This window comes from Gorilla gorilla, chromosome 22 (assembly GCF_029281585.2).
Source record: "Gorilla gorilla gorilla isolate KB3781 chromosome 22, NHGRI_mGorGor1-v2.1_pri, whole genome shotgun sequence".
NCBI lineage: Eukaryota > Metazoa > Chordata > Mammalia > Primates > Hominidae > Gorilla > Gorilla gorilla.
In genome coordinates, this window is record NC_073246.2 from 24,765,797 (window position 1) to 24,791,919 (window position 26,123).

Sequence of the window (26,123 nt, forward strand, 5' to 3'; positions counted from 1 at the left end):
CCATATATACTCATGCATATCTGCTCAATATACAAAATTATAAATATAATGAGAAAGAAATTAAGGATATAAAAAGAACCAAATTGAACTTTTAAAGGTAAAATGACATCTAAATTTTAAGAGAACTTTAGGCACTATTGAATATAAGATTTATTAAGTAGAAGATATAAAAGCAGAAAATATCCAAAACGAAGACAGAGAGAGAGGAAGAAAGAAAGACTGAAAGACTAAGCAGACTCTCCTTAACATGCTGGAAAAATATCAAGCACTCACTCATATATGTTACTTGAGTACCAGAGAAATTACTAAAATATTATAAATTTTACGAAAATTCTATACTCACAGACCCTAAAGTCTCAATTAACCCAAGACAAAATAAACATATAAAGTACTACACCAAAGTATGTAAAATCAAATAGCTGAAAGCCTGTAATAAAAGAGAAATCTTAAAATAGACAGATATAAAAAACATTAGGTACAGAGAAACAAATATATGAATAAAAATATGCTACTAATCCGAAATGATGCAGGTTAAAAGAGAATGTGAGAATGTGATGACATTGTTACTATAGCCAAAACAATCCCACTGTCAACCTATAACTCTGCACCCAGGCAAAATATATTTTTAAAGTATAGACATTAACAAATTTTCAAACAAATAAACATGAGTAAATATATCACCAGCAGACCTATATTAATAGAAATTATAGTTAACCATGGGTGACAGACCACTTTTCCCCAAGGTTAGGGAGACAATAAGGATATCCCTTCTAATCAACATTACACTGAAAGTCCCAGTCAGCACAATGAAGCAAAAAAAAAAAAAAAAAAAAAAAAAAAAAAATAAGTAAAACAAAAACGGAATGAAAAGAAAGAGACAAAGTTGTATTCATGTGCAGACACAGGAACATTTACATGAAAAAATTCAATAAATTTTCAAAAATACCGATAAGTGAGTTTAGTACTGTGTAAAGTACAAGGTCAATAACCCAAATCTATTATGTTTCTGTACTTCAGCAGCAAGCGTTAAAAATCAAAATTTAAAAGTACATATCATTTATAATAGCAACAGAAAATATGAAATATTTAAGAAAAAATTTAACAAATTAAATCAGCTAAAATATAAACATGTAATAAATCACTGATGAGATAAACTAAAAACACAGAAGAAATGAAGAGATATGCTATGTTTAGGAATCAGAAGACTCATTGTTGGTAAGGTGTTGGTTTTTCTCTAATTAATATATAAGCGTAATGTATACATATATATTTTTTCACTATCTGCCTCTGTATCTTATTAAATATGATTTGTATTATGAAGAAATAAGTGAACATATATAATATACAGATTAACTAATATACAATTTTATATAATAAGTAAAATTCATTCTAATATAAGTATTAATTGAAATTATTATTTTCTTTGTTCCTTCCTGCTTTTCTCTCCTCCTGTACCTGCAAAAGTTCAAGATTTTTGTGCACCTCCTCTGAGCTATAGCTTTCTGTTCGTGACTTCCAGGGAGGCTATAGAAAATTGACAATAATTAGAAAAACTTATATTGCAAATACAATAAATAAATCAATCATAATTAGAATTTTGCTTTACAGTCAAGAGGAGCTCAATAAGAACTCCTTAGTGATATGATTAAGAGGAAGACAGTTATAATGGAAGACAATGCGGAGATTCCTTGTAGAACTAAACGTGGAACTACCATTCAATCCAGCAATCCGATTACTCGGTACTAACCAAAGAAAAAGAAGTCATTATATGAAAAAGACACATGTACACACATGCTTATAACAGCACAATTGCACTTGCAAAAATATGGAAACAACCTAAATGCCCATCACCCAATGAGTGGATAAAGAGAATGTGGTATATATACACCGGAGAATAGTACTCAGTCATAAAACGGAATCAAATAATGGCCTTTGCAGCAAGTTGGTTGGAGTTAGAGGCCGTTATCTAAATGAAGTAACTCAGGAATGGAAAACGAAATATTTTATGTTCTCCCTTATAAATGGGAGCTAAGCTATGAGGATGCAAAGGGATAAGAATGATATACTAGGCTTTGGGGACTTGTGGGGAAGGGTGGAAACGGGATGAGGAATTAGACTACATATGGGGTACAATGCAAACTGCTCTGGTGACAGGTGCACCAAAATCTCAGAGAACACTACTAAAGAACTTATCCATGTAACCAAAATGCCCCCAAAACTATTGAAATAAAAGAAAAACAAAAAATAAAATACAAAATGATAGTTACAACCCAGTAATAAACATCTAAGTAACAATTTCTATACTTAATAGTTTAATGGAATTTGATTAATTTGATGTATTTTAGATTTCTGATTTGCTCTATGATATATTGACTAAAATCTAATATTTTATGAATAATTAAAAATGAAAATCAGCATTGACCTTACTGAAAATATAAAGAAATGCATTTTTCTTTATATATAATTACATTAATATGTATATACATTTGATTTTTTGTAGAACTTTCAGCACTCCTGTTTTCATTCAAGTATGATTATTGTTAAATACTTTATTATATTAAAAAATCTGGAGGATAATTTCTTTACACACGCCCCAGGGTAGCCCATTTTTACTCACTAGCCCACGGAGTCCAGATTAGTTATCACAGTTATTATATAAATTATACCTCATAAGTTTACATAATTTAATTCACTTGAAAAGGCTTTGTGAAGTGTTCTACTACTAGTATTTGTTATTTTCATTGTTTATATGTTTAAATTTGTTATATTAAGAAATGAAAAGAAACACATGAAACCTATATTTTTCATTTCACGTAATAATGAATAATATGTATTTGTCAATATTTTCATTAAAGTACAGTTTGTATATATTATTAATTTCTTGTAAAAGTTTATACATTTAACTAAATTAAATATAGAATTTGAATATGGATGTATTCTCTACTCCAGTGCTGCAGAAATATAGATTATTTTGCCTTAGTACATGGATTATGATATATATACAAATATAATTGTAGAAATATATGCAGAATAAGGCACATAGCTTATCAGTTTTTTCTTACATACATGACCTGGATTCCAATATTATTTTTTACCTACCATTTTACTAAAGAATGTAACATTTATTTTTTGCCATGTGAATTAATGTTCTGTAAATGTCCATGTGAATATAGAAACATATATTTCTTTAGTTTCCTATTATATGAGTTGTCATTAATGATTTTTAAAATTGGATACTATTGTGTAGACAGTATCAAATTCTTGATTATTATGAATAATATTGTAATAAATATCTTTGTAGCTTAATTGTTGCACATTTTCATAAATACATTTTCAAACACATTTCTAGAACTATGGCCTCCATGTCAATGATTATCTGTTTTACAAAGCATTTTAAAATAGTCTTTATGCCAACTTTGATCCCTAGCGATAGCATATGAGAAGGTCCAATTCTCTATTTATTTGTAGCAATTAGTAATCATCTTATTTGATGGATACATCTATTATGTTGCTGCAAAATTAATTGTACTTTGGGCCATTAGTTTATATGGTGGAAACCGCAATTACTTTTACACCAACCTATACCAATTACAAGTGGTAACATTTTCAAGCAGCTGCCTATATCAAATTTATGCTAATATTACCACAAACATTGAAAACACTGAAAACCACATGCAGTTAATCTGCTCTTACAGGGTTACAATGGACTATTTGGGGGGGGGGGGGAACAAAGGAAAAAAGGAATTAATTACTCAGTGGCATAACCTTTGAAACAACACATTATTTTTAATTGACCTCTTGGCTTTCCTGAGAGTTCTGAAGTATTGAATGAGAATAGCTTCTCATTAATAATAGTATTTACAACAAAACAATTATATCCATAATTTTTTGTGTGTGGATGGAGAGTTTTTTCCTATAAAATAAAAGTTATGTATTCAAAATATAGACTGTAACAGAAATAATATTTTAATATATGATGATAAAAAATACTTAAATTTCTCTTTATAAATTAAGAAACACTATTGATATGTATTCTGGGCAACAGAACCCTCAACAATAGAAATTATTGTAGCTTCTTATATTTATAAAACGGAAAATTGGAAAAATCCCAAATCAAAAAATGCAATAACAATACAAACATAAAACAGTACTAAACTTGTCTTTGCAAATAAAGTACTATCATTCTTTACCACTAAATATTTAAAAGAATAAATGGAAACGGTGACTATTTTTATTAAATAAGAAAGGGTATACTGCCACCTAGTGGTCCATGGTGTGGCTCAAGGGCAATATTTTCTCCTCCAAGTATTCTTAGATCCTGCTGATCAAGGGAGGCTGATGGCTGAATATCTATTACAGTTAAACCAGTTAAATAATTATCAAAATTATTTAATTTTCATGAAATTACTCTTAACCACGTTATACTTTAATACCTTCACCTTAAAAGATTAAAACCCTTAATAACAAAGCATAGATGGCTGTTCAGAAAATAAAATTTCAACATAATAACTTCCATAAAAGCAGTGAAGATGAAAATGAATATTTTTTTGTGAAGAATATGGTGACTAATTTAAAGATCTTTCAATTTATGAATACTTCATTTAGACTACCTACTATTTGAGTAAAGTAATAAATTTAATATGCTTTCCATGATGTAACCCACATGATGGAAACTCAAAATTAACTACATTAATCATAATGGATAATCAAATTGAATATTAAAAATGCAATTAATCTTTTAAAAGAAAGTATTTTTTGAGATCATTAAGCTGAATAGGAGAACAAAAAGAAACAAATAGAAAAATATTTTCAAGGAATCTCTTTATGTTATGTTATCTGATAAATTATTGATCTTTTTCACTTCTCTTCTATGGGTGGTTCTGTGTGTGTGTATGCATGTGTGTGTGTTTGTGTGTGCATGTTCATTTTGTTTGTGTTATATAATAATGGACATAATTTTGTTATTGTAGAATATCTTCAAGATGTTTAAGCCATATATGTAGAGTGACTATCCTTTCTAGTATCAAATGAATGATCTAATCATTTAAAGAAATAATTAGTTTAAATAATTAGGTTATATTTTATCAATTAGGAATGATCTGCATTCAGTTTATAATCATTAAACATGAATCCTTTAATAGTGGACGCAAGAGATGATGAGGTTTTTTGATTAAAACAATTATACAGAAACTACATTATCAAAAATCAATATTCTGCTACAAAATAGCTGCAATACAAAATTCATTGTGGAGTGCAGTGGTGCCATCATGGCTCACTGCAGCCTAGACATTCTGGGCTCAAGTAATCCTCCTGCCTTAGCCTCCCAAAGCACCAGGATTACAGGCATGAGTCACTGCACCCAGCATAATCATTCTCTATAGCAAGTACAGAACTTTTTGACTTGCAATGGGGGTTACTTTCCAATAAACCCATCATAAGTTGAAAATATTGTTTAGTCAAAAATGCATACAATACACCTAACCTACTGAAAATAGCTCAGCCTCGCCTACCTTAAACATGCCCACAACACTTATATTAGTGTATTATTGGCCAAAATCATCTGGCAACATAGTAGACAGTACACTGGAGAGTATCAGTTTACCCTTATGATGGCATAGCTGATGAGGAGCTGTATCTGCCCAGCATCCTGAGACTGTATCACATAGCACTAGCTTTGGAAAAAATCAAAATTCAAAATTCAAAGTATGGCTTTTCACTTTCACACCATCGTAAAGTAGAAAATTATAAGTGAAACCATTGTAAGTCAGGAACTGTCTGTACAGCTTTTCATCAGTGCCAGAGTGATAGCATAAGAAAAAGAGACATCAAAGACACATTGATTCATTTATATATCAATTCACCAAACACATAGAGAGCATATTCTAAGGGTAATCCAGTGTGCTAGGAGGTGGGGGTGCCACAATGAAAAGTTGGATCAAACTGGCACAGTCTTTGTTCTCCTGAAATTAATTTTATTTGGAACACAGAGTCATACATAAGAAGAGGAGAAAATAAAAATGGAAAGCCTTGGATTTGGGGAAAGAGACAATCATGAAATATCCAGAGAACAAGCATCTAGACAAAGGGAAAGCAGGCAAGCATCAGAGAAAAAAGGTTTTCCAGGCTTCACGTACTGTAAAGAGAGAAGGGTCACATTAAGTGAGCAGGCAAATGGGCAGGAGAAAGGAAGTTAATGAGGAGAAGGAAACAGGGACCAGATTATGGAGGGACACAGAGGGCAGATAGGAAGTTTGAATTTAATTTGAAAGATCATTTCCAAAATCCTGCTTTCATAAATGATGGGGAAATAAGATTTTAAAGAGATAAATATAGGAAAAGGAGCATATTTGAGTAAAAGGAAGAAAGAAAATGAATTCAGTGTAGACAAGTTGAGGTTGAAGGTGTGCCTGTGTATCACATTAAGCTGATGGATGACAGGTGGGAAGGATAACAGGCTTTCACTTCAGCAGCTGCAGTGATCAAATAAAAAGATTTTTTACCTCTTAAAATGTCCCTCTGATGAGACTTAGAAAATGACATAAAAAATAGGAACAATACCTGTAGTCATTACAAAGCATCATTGTCCAAACTAATTAATTTAAAAGGATGTAGGCCATGCGTGGTGGCTCATACCTGTATCCAAGCACTTTGGGAGGGCGAGGCAGGCAGATCACTTGAGGTCAGGAGTTCAAGACCAGCCAGGCTAATATGGTGAAACCCCATCTTTCCTAAAATACAAAAATTAGCTGGGCGTGGTGGTGAATGCCTGTAATCCCAGCTACTAGGGAGGCTGAGGAAGAAGAATTGCTTGAACCCAGGAGGCAGAGGTTGCAGTGAGCCGAGATCACGCCACTGCACTATACAGCCTGGGTGAAAGAGCGAGATTCCATCAAAAAGAGAAAGAGAAAGAGACAAGAGAGAGAAAGACAAAGAAAAAGAAAAAGAAAGAAAAAGAAGGAAGGAAGGAAAGAAGGAAGAAAGAAAGAAAATAAATAAAAATAAAAGATGTAAGTGTAACTTTACAATACAGGAATATGACAGTTACCACCTTATTCAACTGAGGAAACTTATCATTGCCAACAGTGAAACAATTGTACAATACACCCTTTAATGAATTTAATGTGTAAATTCACACATTACTTTAGTATTCTCACCACCTGCCCACCCAAAAAAAAAAAAAATCAGTTTGCTATGTGTGGAAATGTTCACAACAGTTTAAAATTATAGACTGATCTATGGTGAAACAGACTTGGATGTGTCAAAAGAGTGTATGCCATGTAAATCAAACAATCAAAGAAACAGAGTGGTAGGGTTGAGGTTGGGGTGTGGTCTGGTCTAAAAGAAATCAAGATAAATAAATACGAATTGCTTCCTCAGCAAAAATAATGAAGTCACAGGCATCACATTGCCTGGCTTCAAACTATACTACAAGGCTATAGAAAGCAAAACAACATGGTACCAGTACCAAAATACCAGGCACATAGATCCATGGAACAGAATAGAGAACCCAGAAATAAAATCAGACACCTAACAACCAGCTGACCTTTGACGAAGTTGACAAAAATAAACAATGGGGATAGGAAACTGTATCTAATAAATGGTGCTGGAAAAACTGGCCAGCCACATGTAAAAGAATAAAACTGGACTCCTATCTCTAATCACATACAAAAATTAACTCAAGATGGATTAAAATAGTTAAATATAAGACCTTAAACTATAAAAATTCTGGAAGGAAGCCTAGGGAAAACTTGTGGACATCAGCCTAGGCAAAGAATTTATGACTAAAATCTCAAAAGCAAGTGCAACAAAAACAAAAATGACAAATGAAACTTATTAAAATTAAAGAGCTTCTGCACAGGAAAAGAAACAGTCAACAGAGTAAACAGACAACCTAGGACAATAGCGAAACTGGAGAAGTTCCCCTGTTCCCTTCGCATGGCATGCGATGGGAGTGTGGCTTGCTGCTTCTTCAGTGCCCTGCTGCTCAAGCTCCTAGGGGGAGCATGCAGACGGGCAGTTTGTGGGGCTCTGACCCCACAGCAGTGTCTAGGGGTGGAACGTTTACAGCTGAAGTCCCAGTGGCCGTGTGTTACAATATGCTGTTTCATTTTAGCCTTCTGTAGGCAGCTTGTGCTAGGCAGCTCAGTTAGGCTCCCTGCCTTATCGCAAAGACAGAGGGCTTTCTGTATCCCGGAGTTTCCTGCCTTGGTGCACCGGAAGAATCAGATCACACATGGGCTTTGAGAATGAGTGCAAGGTTTTTCTGAGTGGAAGTAGCTCTCAGCAAATGGAGAGACCTGAAGGGAGATGGAGTAGGAGGGTGGTTTTTCCCTGCAGCAGGGCTGCTCAGCAGCCCTGGCTCCCCTCCTACCCAAACTCCCGCGTCGTTCCGCTGGTGGATGGCCTGCTGGCCTGCCACGTCTATACCTGTGCTCTTATGCTGGCGCATGCCCCTTGACACCCAGCCGCTTGGGTCTTTTCCCACTGGTGTGTTCCTCTCGATGACCAGCTCCTTGTGTCTTCTGCTGGTCTAACTTCTGCCATCTTCTTTGACGTCCAGCTGCTTGTGTCTCTTCTCATTAGGGTCTGGGGGTTTTATAGGCACAGGATGCAGGGAGTGGCGGGCCAGGGTGGTCTTGGGAAATGCAACATTTGGGCAGGAAAACAGAAACGCCTGTTCTCACATAGGTTCATGGGCACAGGTGCAGGGGTGAAGCCCTAGCCAGAGACCTCGCCCTTTCCTTCCCTGCACTTCCTGTCACCCTCTTGTATAAACAGGAGATCTTTCTTTCTTTCTCTTTCTTTTCTTTTCTTTCTCTTTCTTTCTTCCTTTTTTTTTTTTTTTTTTTTGACAGAGTTTTGCTCTTGTCGCCCAGGCTGGAGTGCAGTGGCACGATCTTGGCTCACTGCAACCTCTGTCTCCCGAGCTCAAGTGATTCTTCTGCCTCAGCCTCTTGAATAGCTGGGATTACAGGCGCGTGCCACCACGCAGGCTAATTTTTTTGTATTTTTAGTAGAGATGGGATTTTTCCATGTTGAGCAGGCTGGTCTCGAACTCCTGACCTCAGGTGATCTGCCCACTTCGGCCTCCCAAAGTGCTGGGATGACAGGCATGAGCCACCAGGCCTGGGCAGGAGAATATTTTTCTATTAAAATGTGACTCCGATGAGACTTAGAAGACTTCATAAAATAGAAAATTCCTAACAGAGTAGGATACAATATGTGCAAACTATCCACGCAACAAAGGACTAATATCCAGTATATAAAACTTAAACAAATCCATAACACAAAAACGAATAACCCCATTAAAAAGTAGACAAAGGACATAAAGAAATACTTCTCAAAAGAAGACATACAAATGACCAACAAACATGAAAAAAAATGCTCATCATCACTAATCATCAGAGAAATGCAAATTAAAACCACCATGAGACACCATCTCACACCAGTCAAAATGGCCATTAAAAAGTCAAGAAATAACAGATGTTGGAGAGGTTGCATAGAAAAGCGAATGCTTATACACTGTAGGAGTGTAAATTAGTTCAGCACCTGTGGAAAACAGTTTGAAGATTCCTCAAATAACTTAAAATAGAACTATTATTTGACCCAGGAATCCCATTACAGGATATCTACCTGAAGGAAAAGAAAGCATTCTAGCAAAAAGACACCTGCACTTTCATGTTTAACACAGCAGTATTCACACTTAGGAATAAACCTAAGCATCTATCAGTGGCTGGTTGGATAAAACGTGGTAAATATATACCATGGAATACTATGCAGCCAGAAAAAGTAATGAAATAATGGTCTGTGCAGCAACATGGATGCAGATGGAGGCCATTATCCTAAGTGCATTAACACAGAAAGAGAAAATCAAATACCACATGTTCTCAGTTATAAGTTAGAGCCGAAAAAAAATGGATACGCATGGACACAAAAATGAAAACAATAGAAACTGGGGTCTCCCAAAGAGCAGTGGGAGGATGAGAGTGTGTAAAGATTGAACAATTACCTATTGAGTACTATGTGCAGTATTTGGGTGATGGGTTCAAAAGAAGCCTAAACTCCAGGATTACACAATATACCCACATAACAAACCCACATGTGTACCCCCTGAAACTAAAATAAAAAGAAATACTAATTGCAACACATGACTTTCGATAAATGATAAATTAAAACCAAAGAAATGAAGGCATTATTCAGATAATTTAGAAAATATAATATGAACTAAATACTTGATGATGTTCATAATTAATGAAAATATCTCAAGGTGAAAATAGTACATGAAAATCTTATCATCATTCTGTAATTCATGAATTAGTTAGTGATGTTGTGTTATGAAGACAGCAACTTACATACAGGTGGTTCAAAAAAAATAAAGAAATGGAAACTTCTAAGAAAACAGATTAGATGCAGTTTTACCTGCTCCTTTCATGAAGCTGAACTGAAAACTCTGAACACGATTCTTCACTATTGCCTTACAAGTCCCTTAGACTCTGTTTACTTACTTATTTTTAGTCTTGTGTGTGTGTGTGCGTTTTATGTAGTTATTTATCACTACATTGTCAAGTACAGGAAATTCTTCCAAGTCTCATTAACCATTAATAACAGAGAAATACATGTTTCTGTAGAGTGTAAAATAATATATGCAACTAAGCATCAGAGGGGTCCTGCATGTGAAGTTTTAGTAGATATTGACAACTTCACCGAAGTGAATATACCACCGAGACAGGCTACAGAGCACTCATGATGAATACCTTTTATACAACTCTTTATTCTCACATTTGTCAAATTCTGGTTTAGCTTTTAATTTTAATCATTCTGCTGGACATGTGGTATTATGTCAGAATGATTTTATTTGCACTGTCCTAGTGATTAAAATGTTTGAGCACCTCTTTGTGTGCTTATTGGTATTTTGTATATACTCTTTTGTAAAATAGCTATTCAAATCTTTTGCCCATTTTTGAGGCAATTGGCCTGTTTTTTTCTTTTTGATTATTTTCTGTGTATCATGGATATGTGTATTTTAAAAGTTTTGTGACTATTTTCTCACATGGAGCTGTTTGCTGTTGCTGCCTTATTTTGAGCTCTTTTGATAAAACCTATTCATGTAAATTAATTAACTATATTTAAAACATTTCATTTTTATTTTAATTAGTGCTTTGTGTGTCCTTTTGCTCAGAAAATATTGTCCATTTAAGGTTGAGATGCTATTCTCCTACGCTATCTTCCAGAACCTTTATTGTTGATTATTTCAGAATAGATCTTAATTTCATTAAATGAACTTCCCAAATTACACATACTTCTTTTATTTAAAAATAGCATATTTTATAATGGAAGTCATCTTTCATTCATTATTGCCTTAAATTTTAATCATGCTTTTGAATTCTCACAGAACCCTCAAATTGAAACCACTATCCTTCTATCTAATACCATAAACTCATTTTGTCTGAAGAAGTGACACCAATATAATATTCACACGTTTGTGCTAGGCTTCTTTTTTATTCATGACTTTACAAGTGATTTAGTATTCTTTCATCAATTTATGGAATTCCATTGTGTAGATAGATCAAAATTAATTTGGCTTGGTAATATTTAGTATTCTTTCATCAATGTACAGAATTCTATTGTGTGGATATATCGAAATTAATTTGACATTATAACATAAAACATTTATTATTTTTGGATTTATATTATTATAAATGTTCTTGCTGTATCTGATGTCTTTTGGTAATGATAGTTCCAATTCTGTTTTATATATATAAAATAGCAATAGAGTTGCTGTGACATAAGATATATGTCGTTCATTATTTGCAAACTGAGACAATTTTTCAAAGTAATTTAACAATTTAAAATTTAAGTCTCCCAAAGCAATATAAGAGGAATCTAGTTGTTCAAAGTCTTACCAACTCATGAATTTCATTTTATTTTAGCCCTTCCCATATATATATGTATAATGGCAATTTATGGTGGCCTTAATTTGCATAAACACTGATGTATATTGTAAACAGATTTCAATGTTTTATAGGCTACTTATTATACACTTTTTAAAGTAACTGTTAAAAGAGTTTGCAATTTTACCGTTGAACTTTCTTTTTCTAATTTATATTGTATTTCTTGTATATATACACTTGCGTGAACAAACACACATATAATTTTAATACAAGTCCTTTGTCTTATATGACTTGTGGATATTTGCCTGACATTTTGGATTTTTATTTTATCTTATTTTTGACATTTTTGACAATAATTTTAGTATTTAATATTCAGATTAAGATCTGTAATTCACCACAAATTGGCATTTTTGTATGGTATACAGTAGGGTTCTGATTAATTTTTCCATGTATATATCTAATTGACCCAGTACTATTTGTTGAAAAGAATTATATATATATATATATATACATATATATATATATATATATTTTTTTTTTTTTTTGAGACAGAGTCTCACTCTGTCACCCAGGCTGGAGTGCAGTGGTGTGATCTCAGCCCACTGCAAGCTCCACTTCCAGGGTTCACGCCATTCTCCTGCCTCAGCCTCCTGAGTAGCTGGGACTACAGGCGTCCACCACCATGCCCGGCTAATTTTTTGTGTTTTTAGTAGAGATGGGGTTTCACTGTATCAGCCAGGATGGTCTCCATCTCCTCACCTCGTGATTTGCCCGCCTTGGCCTCCCAAAGTGCTGGGATTACAGGCGTGAGCCACCACTCCCGGCCAAGAATTATAATTTTTATCCTACCTTGAAGTATCACTTTTATCATAAACTGTGTGGTCATATATTTATGGGTTTGTGTTTGGACCTATATTTAACTCTTGAATGAATTATTTTCTGTTTGCCTATCTTTGTTAGATAGTGTATTAGTGTTAAGACAGTGTTAATATGATAACATTATAATTATTCTAGAAAATAGCATACTCTTTAGTACTCTGTATTCTCCAGTTTTATTTTCCACCTTAGGTAAGCTTCCCTTTCTATTATAGAACCTTTGCACTGCTATGAAAAGATTATAATGTCTTTGTTGAATTTTATACTCAGAACTTCTGAGATGTTGAATGACACTACTGAATATAGAAAAACTGGATAGGAGACATAGTTTTTACAGTATTGGCTCAATCAATCCAGGAACAAGGTATATTTAATATTTGCAAAGATTTATTTAATTATTCTCAGTAATGTATTTAATTTAATGCATAAAGTTCTAATTTATCTTTTCTTAATATTTTCCCTTTTTGTGTTAGTATTTGATAATGTAAAGGCTGATGTTAATCCAAGTCATATTATTTTGGAAATAACATTTCTCATATTTTATTGTTAATATATGGAAAAATATTATGTTTAAATTGATTTTATAACCAATTACCTTTCTAGATTTATTTATTAATTATAATAGTGCAACTATAGTCTGATTTTCCTACATACACAATTATGTCATTTGGTAATAATGATAGTTTATTTCTTCTTTTCTAATCTTTGCAACTTTCTTTTTCTCCCCTTTATTTTCAAAGGGGATTAAAACTCCCAACTTGTATGTAGACTGAGATATAGACATATAGAAATAGTTACAAAAGTCAAAAAGTATGCAGACAATAATATGAATACAGGTAATCATGTAAACATGTCAAAAAGTTGTCTGAGTGGCAGAGAATTAAATCAGAACTATATTATTAAGTTAGCAAATTCTCAGAAATCTGAAATTTTGTATGTAGTTTTCAAAAATAATTTCACATTATTTTTCTTTGAGTGTCTTTTAGTAGGTATAATACCACAACTTGTGGGCTTATTATGGTCACGCTGTTGAATTACAGAGTAAATAATTTGTATTCAGTAAAAGAGATCTTTATAGAGAGGATGGGTAATGTGAGAATGACATATAAAGATTGTTTGAGGTACAACTATAGAAATATACAAGTAGACCAATACAGCAAAATAGTAAGTCCAGAAATAAACCCATATGTGTGTAGTCACCTGATTTATGAGAAAGATGGCCAGCTTTTTTTTTTCCCCCAAATGTGATAGTCTTCCAATAGATGGTGCTTGGTTAATTGAATTTGGACAAAAATGATTCTTACTCATAGCATCACACTATAAATAAAAATCAATTAAGAACCTTTAGTAGTTTTAAATGTAAACTGTAAAAAAAATAAAGCTTTTATAAGAAAACATATAATACCGTTATGTCTTAGTAAAGGCTACAATAAAAAGATACCATGGATCGAGTGGTTCAAATAACAAGCATATATTTCTCATAGTTCTGGGAAGATCATAATCAAGGTACCAGCATATACCGTTTCTGGTGAGGGCCCTTTTCTTGACTTGCAGAAGCCTGTCTTCTCTTGATATGTTCACATTGCAGAGAGAGACAGAGAGAGACAGAGTAGTAAAGAGAATGTTCTAGTCTCTTTCTCTTCTAGGACACTAATCCCATTAGGGCCTCAACCTTCATGACCTCATATAAGCCTAGTTACATCTCAAAGGTCCTGCAGCCTAAAACCATCTCATTAAGGGGTAAGTTTTCAACAAATAAAGGTGAAGGGAGACAAAAGCATGCAGTCCATAACAATTTATGACATTACAGAAGATGAAGATTTCTTATTTAGCATGGAAAAAGAGTTTACTATCAAAGAAAAAAACTAAAGATTGCTTTAAAATCGTTATTAAGTGAAAGTTAAGACTAAAATTAAGAAATTCTTTTCCTAAAGACACCATTAAGAAAGTAATAAGAGAGTGAAAGAATACATTTGTGAATATGCATCTGACAAAAGATGTGTATATAATATATGTAAAGGAATACTACATAAAGACATATGACCTAATTTCAAAAAAATAGGAAAAATATTTAAATGGGTACTTTACAAAAATGGATATCTAACAGACCAATAAGCACATTTGAAAAGTTGCTCAACTTTGTTAACCCCTAGAAATGCAATGTCACCAAGTACTTATCAGAAAATTTAAAATCAAAAAGACTGATGATACTAAGTATTAGCTAAATTACAGAGCAACTGGGATTCACGTCCATTGTTGATGTAAGTATTAATTGCTACTACCACTTTGAAAAACTGTTTGGTGGTATCCACTTAAATCAATACTAACATTACTAACGACCCAGTAATTTCACTTCTAGGTATATTTGCAACATAAATGGTTATAAATATCAACCAAGACAAATGTTCCACATGTCTGAAGCAGCATTATTCGTAAGATTATGAACAAAAATATAGATAGGTATTCTTTTCATCCTTCAACAACTGAAAGGAAACAAACACATATTTTTATATCATGAAATGCTGAATAGCAATGACAATCAATGACATATATCTGTATGCAATAACATGCATGAACCATAAAAAATTATTATTGAATGAAAGCAGTTGCAAAAGAATACATACACATACACTACTTACATAAATTTCAAAAGCAAGCAGGAATAACCTGTTTGTAGAAATCAAATTATGATTATGTACTAGTGACTGGAATGAGACAGGATTAGTGCTTCTGAGGTTTTTGAAATATTAATGTTGTGTCTTTTCGTGTGAGTGTTCATCAAATTGTGTGTTGCCTTTGTGGTAATATATCCAGCTATACAAATTATTATATGTACAATTTTCATCATATACATTTTACTTCAGTGTTAATATTACTTTAAATTAATATAAATGATTTTAAAACAAAACCTATTATGATGTTTTAATGATATCTTAGTCATAAAATAATTTTATATAAAATGAACATTTTATAATATCTATTCTGGATTAATTCTCTATTGTGTTCTTTATTTATCTAACTGATTGCTGTTCTATATTTCTTTGAGTATCCCTTGTCATGATAAAATTGTTAAAAAATCAATTTGTGGCTAATACATTTTCAGCTTCATTTTGCAGTAGAAAAGTTGAAGACATAGAATCCAATATATTTCATCACAAGTCACAGTGGATCAGATAAAGTCTGTAAAAATCAGCTTCCAAATGGACAAAAATTTGCCTTCACAATTAGGATTCATAATTTTCAAAGTACTAAGAAAAACATAATTTAAAATCCTAGAATGAAACTCAAATACATTTCTGTGCAGTTATCAGGTGTGGGGGTGGGACGGATGAGCATTGCCAGTAATTAACACTCCAGGGATAGCATTAAGCTGACAATGCATTCAAGTTGCTGAAAAACTACCTCTGCTTCCTGGAATCTGGAGTGGGACAGATCTATGCTGTCTCCCAGAGGTCCCAGTGGAAAAAAAAGGTTCAGTTATCCATAGCAATAAACTGGTCATTACCGTCTTCTTTATTGGATTTCTTCCTTCCTCTGTCTCACTTTCCCATTCCCTGTTGTTGCTCCCTGAATCCACCTCCTAATTAAACTTTATACATGACAGCTCTTGTATCAAATACTGTTTCTGAAGCCAACCCAATGCAATGCTAAAGCTGAAGAAGAAATAAAACCCATAACAAAACTCACCAGCTTATTTAACAGATGACTGAGATGTTTGGAAGAATCCTAGGGAGTTTTCTGAGAAATGTTCTGGCCCTACCTACAGTTAGTGTTTTGGCCTGTCTCCTTGCAAATATGCACGGTCATAAATTAGGGCAAAAAAAAAAAAGTTAAGCTCTGCAATTTTATGTTTTCCAAAATAAAACCATTGTTTTAAGCTATACAAAAAGCATGTGTTTGATTTTAATTATAACGCAAAATAATTATTTTTCTTACACATTTGTCTTTTTTATGATACAAAATTTTCTGCCATTTTTTTCCCTTTTTCTTTGATTATTTTTGTATAACTGTGATAAAATTTGTGGTTTTATAAAACTGTGCTGTTTGTTTTAAAACACCACAAATAAAGTGGGACATAAGTGAACAGATGATAACACTGGAAATAGAAATACAGAAAATCATTCCATGATTTTGCTAGGATCCAGAATGGAGTCTAATCTTTAACTCTGTCAGTTTATGATTTGCAGTGGCTTTTCCTCAACCAGTTTCTCCAAACAATATTTATGCTTCTTTTGGAGGAAAAATGTGTAGGAATTTGTCATCACCAACTCAAAAGCATGTAGGAAATAACCAGAACAGACATGTAAGCAACAACTCAAATATGTTTACAACACCTTTGCAGCAAAAATGACTTTTTTTTACACGAGTAACTTCTGTTATTCAACATAAGTTATGTTATGTTGAATAACATAACTACTTAGAAGTAGTTATGTAGGTTATGTTGAATAACTTAGAAGTAGTTTACTTCAGTGCTTCCTCATTCAACTATATTGTCCATGAAAGCCATAACACCTAATCATAAGCAATAAAAAGCAAAACGGCACATAAAGATCCATATAGTTTAGTATCAGGGCAAAAAACAAATTAGAAGCACTACTAATTCCTCTGTGTTTCCTTCCAATCCACTCTCACTCTCTACCAACTTCTACATTCATGAAATGAGCCTAAACAAGGAACATTCATGACTATTGCCTCAGAAGTCTCAACATATTTTTTGGTTTATTTATTTCTGTGTGCTACTTGCAGATGTTATAATTGGAATATATCATTACTATAGACGGAACTACTGTGTACAATTTAGAAAGCTGCATTTCTATATTAGTTATGCGGGCATTTTCAAAAACATTAATTTGATAAAAAGATTTGAAACAACATGAGAAATAGTGGACAAAAACGGCTAACGTAGAATTTCTTTCTTTTGCTACAATTCCAGAATGATCCACTTCTAGCTAGTGCCAGCACATCACTCAAAACCATCTGTAATTGATGGTATTTTTTTCTTTTATTTCTAGTAAAAACAAAAAAACTTAGAATGAAATAATTTTAGCTGGGAGTAAAGTAGCAGTGACATAGAAGACTAAACAATAGCCTTGCAAGTGACATGTTCATAGAACTGTAGTTTATGTTCAACATTTGTTGCCTCTAAACTATACCCAACTTACCAGAGAATGCTGAAGAGGAAGCCCTATTTTGTGACTAGGAGGATTATATGGTATCAGCCTCCTCATGCACATTCTAAATTGCAGTCATCTGAAGTCTGGTAGCGAGATGTTCTATCTCAACTGAGGCCCTACAGCATTAAAAATAACATTTTCACAAATGTCTAATGATTACCTGAGACAATGATGGCTTTGTCCCAAGAGTCTCCCATTAGAATTTGCTTAGCCTCTATATAGTATGTAGATACGCCACAGGCTCTGCACTTTCTCTACTGAGTCAGAGGGGCAAAATGGCTGAGAGGGATACACAGAAGGAAAGCTCTCTCCACTCTGCCTGACTGAAAAAGTCACTTTCAAATGAACTGCTTCATGGTAACCCACAATTTCCTATTCTCCACATCATTTCAGCATACCGTAAATGTAATTGAAATAATTTTCTTTGTTATATTCAGAAGGTTGACATCCTTTTGGCATGGATCTAGAGAGCTGTCACATGCCTGTGGCAGGTTTTTTGTATTTTGTTTTTGTCCCTGTCATGTGAAAGCAAACTATTCTTTGTTTATTCGCATAAGGGAAAAGAGACATTCAAGATTAATTGCTGGTTATCTGATTCCAGTGACTGAATTGCTTTGATCTAGGTATAAAAAGATATCTGTAAAAACAACTATAATTGGGTGCTGGAAACATCATCATCTATGCATGTTTCTAATATTTAATAATGGCTCTGACACCACCAATACACACATAGACAAACACACACACAGACCTGATGTTGTTTGTAATTTATTCTTTAGGCAAGCAGGAGAAATTCCAGTGATTTTTACTGAACTCTATCTATCAAAATAGTTAAGTCCTACTTCATGGTTCATGGTCTGGAAGAATAAACGCGGGGACTAGTATAGTCCTTTTAGTGAAAAATGGGTTTATCACCAGACATGTACATCTCTGCATGTTAGCCCTGGTTAGCATCTTGGGTCCCTGAAATTGGCATTATTATTTGGTATATTTTTAAAGATTCACCAATAATAATGATTTTTTACAGCATAATTATACAGGTAAATACTCAAAGGTCGGAGGTGGGAAGAAATGGAGGAGTGATCAGACTATATACATAGAGTGATACAGCACAGATAGTCTACAATGTTGCAATTTGAAGAGACACTGAAGATTAGAACTGACTCATTTCGGAAAATTCGCAGGTGGCTGTTATACTGTAAATCCAACAGTGACAAATGTTAACCTATGGACCAAATCTAGTTCTATGCCTGTTTTAAAAATAAAGTTTTATTGGAGCACATTCAGTCATTTACAAATGATCTAAAGTTGTTTTTATACTACAATAGCGGAATTGAGTAATTTTGACATATATCACATGGCCCCCACAGAGCCCAAAATGTCCACCATCTAGCCTGTACAAAAAAGTTGTGGTGAGCTTGAGACTAAATAGTTAGCTGAAATTATACCTCCCTTACCAGCTATAGATTCTCTTTATATAAACTGAATTGTATTTTACTGGCTCTATCAGTTTAAAATCTATATACCTACTTATTATACATAGCAAGGGATCTCTATGAAATATACCAATATCTTTCTAATTCACCTCATCCTAAGAAACTGCTGGGAAAATATATATTTCTAAGTTCACCATGGAATATCCTGATGTAGCATTTCTGCTAAATTCTATGAATATTTTCACAAGAGCCACAAGTAATGATTATGAGAACTATGGGAAGGCAATAGAAGACCATTTGCAGGTAACTGCTTATTAAGTTTGCCTTGCCATTATGTATGTTGACCATAATTATGCCAATTCAGGTTTTGGTGGCTAAATGTTCTCAATTAGGATATACCATCTTATGATGCTCCTATTCCCACTGAATTCAGTAGGTTTATTTCAATTATGTTCTCCAGAAGAAAATCTCTGAGATTATCATTTCACCAAGATCTGACAGACATACTTGTCAGGAAAATATATAACTCCTCCACACATGCTGTAGTAGGTGTGTGTGTGTGTGTGTGTGTGTGTGTGTTTAAATGTGCAAAAGGTTGCCAAAGATATTCCTGTTGCCAAAATTATTCCTGTTTCTAAATCCACTGAACTTTCCTGTCCATTACCAACTTGAATTCTCAACAGTACTGAATACATTTATAGGGATAAAATAATACCATACAATTTCTCATTATTTTAGTCCATAAAATTTAAACCCAAGTTCTATTGGTTACATCTCCGTATGTCTATTAAACCTGGTTATTCTATCAAATCAATTTACCATCACTCTAATCTAAGTCATTATCATCTCTTTCTTCCAAATTAATCCAGTTGTTTCACTCGTTTACCTGTGAGATGCTCAGGTGTAGCCAAAATCTTCCTTTCTAAATAAATACTGATTAATTTTATATATTTGTGTATAATTTCCTAATGGACTTCCATTGTACCTGGGATAACATCCAAACTCCTTAGTATGACTTGAAAGTTCTTTCAAGATTTAGCTCCTATTTTTCAGTCTCATTGTCTATCACTCTCCCTCTTGTTCAGTCATCATATATACAATACTGTCTCTCAGACAAAAACTAAAGACATAATGTTCCATCTGCCTAGAATACTCTTCTCATGTTTTCCGCCCACTACATTCATTTGAATTACTTGTTGCTTGAGCCGTGCTAAAATAGGTGTGTAAAGAAGAGAACTCTGCTTGACACAGTGGGGATCTGTGTCCCCACCCAAATCTCATGTCGAATTGTAATCCCCAATGTTGGAGGTGGGGCCTGGTGGGAGGTGATTGGATCACGGAAGTGGTTTCTCATGGTTTAATACCATCCCTCTTGCTGCTGTTGTGGCGATAGTGAGTTCTCATGAGATCTGCTTGTTTAAAAGTGTGTGGTACCTCCTCCCTCTCTTTTCTTCCTCCTGCTCCTCCTAGGTAAGATGACTTACTCTCTCTTTGCCTTCCACCATGATTAAAAGCTCCCTGAGGCCTCTCCAGAAGCAGAAGTCGCCATGCTTCCTGTATAGCCTGTGGAACCATGAGCGAATTAAATCTCTTTTCTTTATAAGTTACCCAGTTTCAGGTATCTCTTTATAGCAGTGCAAGAATAGATGAATACACTGCTGTAATGTCAATTATATTGGAAATGACTTATTCAGTACCACAAACTCTATGAGACACGAGAACTTACTTGCTCACATGAATCTGGATAATTACCTGAACAAAGTAGGTAACAATGTATGTGTGTTAATAGGATATCTTTTCCCTCCAACATCTTACTTTTTACCAACTTATTAAAGCCTTGAAGTTAAACTTATTAAAATATAACCTACAAAGATTCAAATATTCCCCACTGACCAACTTGTTTAAGAATTTTAGAAACTGAACTCTGATCTCTTTAAAATGAGTTAATTAGATTTTAAAATTTTCTTACTATTTAACTACTATAATGTTTAAAAAATATTGGTGTTCCCAATATTTTAATAAATTATTTGATATAAAATAATTCTTTAAACTAGAGATATAATCACAATTTCAGACATTTGTAGCTACTTGGATCCACAACTTTCACAGTTACAACTGGGAGCTGATAAAGTTTTGTAATAAATATTATAAAAACACACATATGAATCCAAATAAGAGACAGTACAAAAATAATGCTGATACCATAAGCCTAATAAGTCTCATTTCTTTTTCTGCATCCAAGGCCTGAAATTATGAGGTTCACATGCAAGACACACTCTCATGTCAAAGAGATTATGGCAGAAAAATCACTATAGAATTTTATACTGCAACCAACTACTTACTATATTTTTAAGTCATTCTGTATAGCTATAACATTCAAACTCTAGATGTTAGTTGACACCAAATTCCCAGTTAATGCCATTTCTTCTCCAACTTAATAAAAGGTATTAGAAAGCAATTAAGAATAACATTATTTGAAAAAACTATACATATGTTCTTTTTCATGAATAAGTTTTATATAAATTGCATCACTCTGCTTATCATTACAAATAAATTACTTGCTATAATCTTACAAATGATGGTGACAAAGAAATGTACCAGGAAACCTACAGGTTAATCTACAATTTAAAAGGTATATTTTGCTTATGCATTTCTTTTCCTGACAACTTTCCAAATAGATTGTTTTCAGAGAAAATTCTTGTGTGAGAATATGTAGTCAAAGATAATAATCCCTATGTGCTATGAACTGGTTGTTTTACATCCCTCAAATGTATATGTTGAAGCCCTAACCCTTAATGGGAAGGTATTTGGAAGTGGGGCCTTTGGAAAGTAATTAGGCTTAGATGATACCATGAGGGTGGGATCCCATGCTGTAACTGGTGTGCTTATAAGAAAAGGAACAGACATCAGAGCTCTCTTTCTTTCTGCCATGATGTCAGGACACAAAGAGAATGTAGCCATTTGCAAGCCAGAAAAAAAGGCTTCATCAGAAACCAAATGATCCAGGACCTTGATGGTGGACTTTGCCTTCTCCAAATTTATGAGAAATAAATGCCTGTAAGTCACCCAGGCTGTGGTATTTTGTTATAACAACCTTAGCAGACTAAGACTCTCATAATGATATGTAATGTTTAAAGAAAAATGGGGTGGGCAATTGTTCAGAAGATAAAAGAAGAGAAATGAAGAACAGTATAGTATATTCCAGCTGGGCATGGTAGTTTATGCCTGCAATCCCAGCACTTTGGGAGGCTGAGGCAGGAGGATTAGTTGAGCTCAGGAGTTAAGAGACCAGACTGGGCAAAATGGTGGAACCCCATCTCTACAAAAATACAAAAATTAGCCAGTGTCGTGGGGCATGCCTGTAGTCCCAGCTACTCAGGAGGCTGAGGTGGAAGGATCTTGGGCCTGGGAGGTGGAGGCTGCAATGAGCCAAAATCACACCACTGCACTCAAGCCTGGGCAACAGAACAAGACCCTGTCTCAAAGGGAAAAAAAGAGAGAGAGAGAGAGAGAAGGAAGGAAGGAAAGAAGGAAGGAAGGGAGGGAGGGAAGGAGGGCAGAGAGAAAGAAGGAAGGGAGGAAGGAAGGAAAAAAGGAAGACATTTATCAGAAGCATAGATATGTTAACTGATTTGTCTTGATGATTACAATTTTTTTTATAAGGAAGGATCTCAGTTCCTCCCAAATTCTCTCCTACTTATCTTCTGAACTCAAACCACAGTGGTTTCTGAGGCAGAACCCAATAACACTTTCAGTTCATCCCAGTCACCTATTGCTACCTCATTTGTAGCCTTTCGGATCAATTATGAAAATATTAATACTTAGGGAGGCGAGGCACAGTTGCTAACACCTGTAATCCCAGCACTTTGGGAAGCTAAGGCGGGAGAATCAATTGAGCCCAGAAGTTTGAGACCAGCCTGGGCAGCATAGTGAGACTCCGTCCCTATAAAAAAATAAACAAAATTGGGCGAGTGTGGTGGCACACCTATAGTCCTAACTATTCTGCAGGCTGAGGTGGGAGGATTGCTCACGCCACGGAGGTCAAGGCTGCGGTGAGCCATGATTGCACCACTGCACTCCAGCCTGAGTGACAGAGTGAGACACTGTTCCAAAAACAAAATAAATAAAATTTTTTTAAAAATGAAAATACAGAGAGCACAGCAAACAACGATTCTCATCAGATGACATGCAAACTTAATGGCATTTTTATTTCACTTCTAGTATCTCTTTCTTCCTTTAAAGCTGTCTTCACAGATTGTTTTTTTCACACAAAAATTTTCTGATTGACCCTACTACCTAGTTTGCAAGCTGAGAATTCAAAATTGGTTGGAAAATGATATGGATTCAAGCTGAAGAGTTTCTTTGCAGATATTTTTACCATTAAATTAAAAAAAATGGTAAAATATGTGAAGTTTCTTCTAGGCTTTCTGATTTAGGCTCTAGGTTCCTTTGATCCTAGGAAGGAGAATATAAAAATTTTCATAGCTGCTTCGAGTTTTTACTCTCCTTTCTAGAATAAAATAATATAAAGAAATCTTATGAAAAATGAATGAATTAAAATAGGCTGCCTTTTTATGATAAATATTTCTATTTAAAGTTGCATAAAAAGTCATTGAAGTTTATTACCCTCGTTACGAGAAGAGGGTTAATGTCAGAAATTGAGAACTATGCAACAGTTTTTTAAATAAGTATTTTTAAGGCATTTAACCTGTATACTAAGATTAAGTTTCTTTGTTATGATTTCACATTGACTAACTTGTTTATATAGATAACTTTTTTCTTCTGTGAGCCAATATATTTTAATTATTTCATTTATATTATAAAATATCATTTGCCTAATGATACAACAAATACAATTATTACAGATGTCAATGAGTTAAGATTTTCAAAATTTATGTCTTATTTTTACTGTGGCACTTAACCCTTCATTTAAATATCATTTCATTTTGTTCTCAAAATACCATGTTTCTTCAATGATTTCAGCATATCATATGCAAAAACTTTTGTTTAGAGAAACTCAGATGAATAATTATGTTCTCATTAAAATGCAACGTCTGCAGACATGCTACTAATTATCCTTCTGTCAATTTTCTAGTTGTTTAAGAGAGTGCAATGCCTTTCATCATTCTAGAATTAAAGAGTAATACTGTTTTCAATCTCTGTAAAATATACAACACTATAAGATAGCTCGCATTCCATGCCACCTCATGGTCACAAAAATAATTGCCTGGCAGTTTCCTCTCAAACTCTTCTATAAAAAAATGTATAGAAGTATGGTTATTCAATCAAAAGAACACAAGTATAAAAGTTTTTGACTGACTGCCTTCTGAACAGCCTCAGATTCATATCTGTAAATGGTAAAATCTACTTTAAAAGATCATTAATTTGTCTACGCTTGAGAAGTAGTGAGTACCAGTAAGCCTAAGTCATTTCACTGAGTCCTTGATCTAGCATAGAACCTCTACTAAAAGTATTTCCTGAGATGTATTTTGACATTTAATGATATCAGTTCACTTGAATATGTTCACAACATAAGTAAGACACTTCAGTTGAAACAAACTTCTAAGGAGTCCGTCTCATGCCTTTAGAGACGCATCTAGGAATAGCAGTTAGAACTCTGTAGCACACTGCAACAGTCACAGTCTAACATTTCTGACGTTACTTAACTCCTCGAATCCTGGTCCTTTATAGCATTCTGGAAAGTTGGAGAGTTTTATAAATTTTTCTCCTTTGTTTTTTCTTTGTATTGTCATCAAAGACAATTGAGTTTCAAGATGGGGCACTTCAGTCAGATTCAACCCTTTACTTCTGGGATGCTGCAAACAACACAAACTTCTGGGAACAAAATCCCTTTCATTTTCGTCAGTCAGTCACATAAATGGTTCTTGAGATTCAGAATATATTAATTATATAAAGACATTATTTAAAGACAACATGATTGCCATGCTTTACTCATTCATAGATTCCCTCTCCAGGACTTTTTTTTATCGAACAACAAAAGGTCTTTTGTGACAGACAACAAATCACAAAACAGAACAACATGATTACCATGAAATCACAAGGCACAAGATTAGTACACAGTGTTACAGAGCAAAATTATGGAGAAAGTTTTTCTTGATATAGTATGTTGTTTTATCTATAATACAAAACAAGTTATTTACTTCAATTTATTTTTGTTTTGTTCTATTATAAACTTTAATGTAAACGTTTGTTCAACTTTTACCACAATGATTTAATCCATGAGATTCTTTCACGCTATCTATTTTAATTCAATTGTGCATGAGAACTTATGTACATTCACTGATGCTACGTGATTATGATTTTCTAGACTACAACCAAATTATTATTGAATATTTATAAAACTGTAATATTCGGAAAAGAAGAAATGCATATGTGCCTTAAAAAGACACATAAATCACATATTAATGAAAAACATACAACTGATTTTAGTAAACAAGACAGAATTAACTTTGAACTTAATTTTGTAAACTACAGTGAAAATACTCCCTTTAGTATCTTATGTGTAAAAATGCTATTTTTGTCCAAGCACAACAATATGTACAGTATGACAACATATGTTTCTTTATCATCACTGCAGTTGACTTGTTAAGCTGCCAGTGATTTGAATGGTAATGAGCAGGCAATTTCAGATCCAGTGCAAAAATTCACAAAAAATTTTATACCTTTCCTTCTCAGAATGTTAAGCCAGACAGTATGATGGAGTTACTGAATGTGTCATATATGAG